General features: G+C 35.5%; 3 non-coding genes across 3 annotated transcripts; all 3 read left to right on the top strand.

Moving 5' to 3' along the window:
- Positions 1 to 72, top strand: Trnaw-cca (transfer RNA tryptophan (anticodon CCA)). Its single transcript has one exon. It is a non-coding gene; the product is annotated as a tRNA-Trp (tRNA).
- A 2,265-nt stretch (positions 73 to 2,337) lies between these two features.
- Trnaw-cca (transfer RNA tryptophan (anticodon CCA)) lies at positions 2,338 to 2,409 on the top strand. The gene has a single exon. It is a non-coding gene; the product is annotated as a tRNA-Trp (tRNA).
- A 206-nt stretch (positions 2,410 to 2,615) lies between these two features.
- Trnaw-cca (transfer RNA tryptophan (anticodon CCA)) lies at positions 2,616 to 2,687 on the top strand. The gene has a single exon. It is a non-coding gene; the product is annotated as a tRNA-Trp (tRNA).
- Positions 2,688 to 4,628: the final 1,941 nt, after the last annotated feature.

The raw sequence follows: 4,628 nt of genomic DNA, 5'->3' as shown, positions 1-4,628 counted from the left end.
GACTCCGTGGCGCAACGGTAGCGCGTCTGACTCCAGATCAGAAGGTTGCGTGTTCAAATCACGTCGGGGTCATCATTTCAAGATTTTCTATTTTTTGTCGCACGTGAGTTGTGAGATGTTGTCAAGGGAATGGAAAGATATATAGAGAAAAGTAAAATACATTCAACATTATGCATAGATCTTCCCGAAATTTTGTAAGAGATTTAGATGATCATATGAATTAGGTTCTTATATATTGCTATTCAGACTACAGGTCGCGTGAAGACAAATTGAGCCCTCGACATACTGCAATAAAGAACCGAACAGTCTATACTAATAAAAAAGTAAAGTGATTGACTGACTGACTAATTTAAAGATTCATCAACGCCCAGACGAAACGGCTGAAGCTAGAATCTTGGTCCAAAGGTGGCAGATAAGGCTGGGTTTTTGGAAATTTGTACTAGAACGGTACTAAAAGTACTGAAACGTACTAAATGTGATACCATTTTTTTTTCGAACCGGTGGAGATAGAACTCTGAAATTTGGTTTGGTGGTCGTTGATACAGTGTAGTATAGATGTACCAAAGGATTTTTGGAAATTCGAAATATAACTATCCGAAAAGTACGAAAATGTACTAAATTTGTTACAATTCTGTAGCATTTGAACGGATAGCGCTAAAACCTTGAAGTTTGGAGTGTGAATAAAGATTGAGAAGTAGGGTCCATTTAAGGAGGTGATTTTGAAAGCGTGTACTCATGTGTACGAAAAGTACTATTTGGTACAAATTTAATTTGGACATATAAATCGAGCAGGAATCCTGGAATTTTAAATTAAAATTAACGTCAGAGTGTGGGATTGGGATCTGAACGTAGTTTTGGAAATTTTTTACTAATGTGTACGAAAAGTACTAAATCGTACCATAATCGGTACAGTTTGGATTTGGGTGAACCGATAGAGCGGGAACAATGAAATTTGGAGTCAGGGTCACTGTATGGGTGTGGGATTGGGGTCAGGATTCAATTTAAGAAAATAATACTTATGGGTACTAAATGGTACTAAATTTGGTACAATTTGAATTTTAGGTGAACCAATAGACCCAGAATCATGAAATTTTGATTTAGGATCACTGTGGAGGTCTAGGATTGGGGTATGTAGGAAGATTTGGAAATTGGTACTACTGTGTACTAAAATTTGGTACAATTTGAATTGTGGATAAACCGATAGAGTTGTAATCCTGAAACTTGGAATTAGGATCAATGCGGGGGTGTAAGTTTGGGTTAAGTAGGATGTTTTGGAAATTCGTACTACTGTGTACTAAATTTGGTACAATTTAAATTTTGGGTGAACCAATACAGCTGGAATCCTGAAATTTTAAGTTAGGGGTACTGCTGCGATATGGGTACTAAATGGTATTAACTTTGGTACAATTTGAATTTTGGGTGAACTGATAGGACTGGGATTCTGAAATTTGGAGTTACGATATTTGTTTGGATGTAGGATTGGGCTTTGTAGAAAGTTTTGCAAATTCGTACTAACGTGTACCAAATAGTACCAAATGTGGATTTGGGTGTACCGATAGAGCTGAAGCACTGATATTTTGAAATAAGATTACTGTTGGAGTATAAGATTGGGGTATGGATGTAGTTTTGGAAATTCATATTTATGGGTACTAAATTGAAATTTGGAGTTAAGACCATTCGTACTAATGCGTACTAAATGGTACCAAATGGTGGTAAGAATCACTGTTGGGGTTTTGGATTGCGGTATGTAGGAAATTTTGGAAATATCTACTAATGTGTACTAAATGGCACTAAATTTGGTACAATTCGTATAAGAATGAACCGATAGAATCCTGAAATTTGGAATAAATATTGTTGTGTGTGGGAAGTGTTGGAAATATGCACTTATGATTGTTAAAGTAGGTAGTTATGGAAATGTATATTAATGTATACTAATAAGAGTATAACGGTTAAAAAATCAGAACTGGTGTGTAGTGTTGAGATATAGAGGTAGTTTTGATAAACGTACTATTATAGAAAATAGGTACTAAATTGTTCTAAAACTTTAATAATGGTCGGTATTAAATTTTAAATATTTCCCATATTCGCTAACGAAGTAGCGGGTATATGCTAGTAGGTAATAAATGGAAAAAGGGGTCGGCACAATGAATATAAAATTTACATTTTATGGTAAATTTTCATCGCAGAATTTTAAGGATATACAGTATTAGGGGTTTAGGTACCTAATTACAATATTCAAATTTAATACGTGTATCCTTTAAAAAATGTTGGGTCTCCACATACATAAACGGACTCTTGTAATTAATATAGTAGAAAATAAAAGTAGGTCAGACATGAGACTCCGTGGCGCAACGGTAGCGCGTCTGACTCCAGATCAGAAGGTTGCGTGTTCAAATCACGTCGGGGTCAACAGCTCTGCTTTTTTATTTTTTTGGAAAAACAATTTTTTTAAAACCATACTTATGGACATATCGTTGAAAAAGCCCAGATAAAATATTAAAATGATATGGGAATATAGTGACATCAGAGTTATATTTATGATATAGGTACCCAATATCATAAATATATGCCAAAGTGGGCGGTACCATAGCATGGGGCGGTCATCGTCTCTCACTGACTCCGTGGCGCAACGGTAGCGCGTCTGACTCCAGATCAGAAGGTTGCGTGTTCAAATCACGTCGGGGTCATCATTTCAAGTTTATCTTTTGTTCATGCCCTTGACACTACGAGGGCTACTATATATACTATTATATATTCCTGGTCAAAGATGGTGGTATGGCTTTGAAAAAGTATTCTACATTTGTTCATACTCTCAAAATAGGCCGATTGGCACATCTCCAAAATATGATTTGAAGAAGAATGAAGATTCAACATCATCTTCTAGGGAGGAGAAATGTTATCTACTTTTTTTAAGTGTGGCTAATATGAGGTCAAATCAGAACACTACGGAGGATAATCCATCTAGTTTACATTTTTGCCGGGCAAAAAGGCTCTAGTTTAAATGATTCGTCTACCTTTGTTCATTTTACGAATATCTTCTAAGACTTCAGGCAAACAATATGTCGGGTACCACTCAGATTATACCGTTCTGTTGTTGCTCAAGCGGAACATTCGCCATATGATTTTTAAAACAGTTTTTGCTAAGACCTTACAAGGCGTAGATTTTTATTCCCTTCACCACACTTTGGAAAAGGGTATTATGCCTTTGTGCATATGTTTGCAACAGGCAAAAGGAAACGAGATAGACACATGGTTCCTTTTGAGAATATGCATAGAATCACTTTCTGAGTCGATTTATGCATGTCCGTCCGTCTGTCCATGTTAAATTGTAAACAAAGTACAGGTCGAATTTTTGATTCGAATTGGATGAAATTGACACAGCTCATTTTTTTGGCCCAAGGACGAACCGTATTGAATTTGGGAAAAAAACGGTTCATATTCAGATATAGCTCCCATATATATTTTCGTCCGATTTTAGGTAAATAGTGTACCAGAGTGCCTATATATTTTTCGATTTTCACGAAATTTGGCATAACGTACTGAATTAAGCCTAGAATGATGTGTTTTAAATTTCGTGAATATCGGTTCAGATTTAAATTTAGCTCCCATATATATTTTCGTCCGATTTTAGGTAAATAGTGCACCAAAGTCCCTATGTATTCTTCGATTTCCACGAAATTTGGCATAGCGTACTGAATAAGGTCTAGAATGATGTGTGTTAAGTTTCCTGAAAATCGGTTCAGATTTAGATATAGCTCCTATATATATTTTCGTCCGATTTTAGGTAAATGGTGCACCAAAGTCCCTATATATCTTTCGATTTGCACGGACATTCGCATAGCGTATTGAATTAAGTCTAGGACGATGTGTGTTAAAGTTCGTAAAAATCGGTTCAGATTTAGATATAGCTCCCATATATATTTTTGTCCGATTTTATGTATATGGTGCACCAATGTCCCTATATATCCTTCGATTTACACGAAATTTTGCACAGCGTACTGAATTAAGAGTATAATGAAGTGTGTTAAGTTTCGTAAAAATCGAGCCCGCCCCCCTGCGGCCTACGTTGCTGAGCTCCCATATATATATTTTTTTTTTTTGTAAATGGTGCACAAAAGTCACTATATATCTTTAGATTTGCACGAAATTTGGGATTAGGACTAGAAAAGTGTGTGTTAAATTTCCCGAAAATCGCTTCAAATTTAGATATAGCTCCGATAATATTTTTGTCCGATTTACGGAAAATGGTCCACCAAAGTACCTATATATCTTTCGAATTTCACGAAATTTGGCATAGCGAACTAAATTCAGTCTATAATGATGTGTGTTAAGTTTCGTGAAAATCGGATTTAGATTTAGAAATAGCTCCCATATATAATTTCGTTCGATTTAAGGTAAATGGTGCACCAAAGTCTCTATATATCTTTCGATTTGCACGATATTTGGCATATTGTACTATATTCAGTCTATAATAATGTGTGCTAAGTTTCGGGAAAATCGGTTCAGATTTAGATATAGCTTCCATATATATATTTTTTCGTCCGATTTAAGGTAAATGGTGCGCCAAAGTCTCTAAATATATTTCTATTTGCACGAAATTTTACATATCGTACTGAATTGGGCCTAGA

This window comes from Musca vetustissima, unplaced genomic scaffold (genome assembly GCF_032173495.1).
Source record: "Musca vetustissima isolate MV318-11 ecotype Yass unplaced genomic scaffold, APGP_CSIRO_Mvet_v1 utg49011, whole genome shotgun sequence".
NCBI classification, from domain to species: Eukaryota; Metazoa; Arthropoda; class Insecta; order Diptera; family Muscidae; genus Musca; species Musca vetustissima.
Note: the sequence above shows the minus strand (reverse complement) of the source record. Positions and strands in the feature narration are given on the sequence as shown.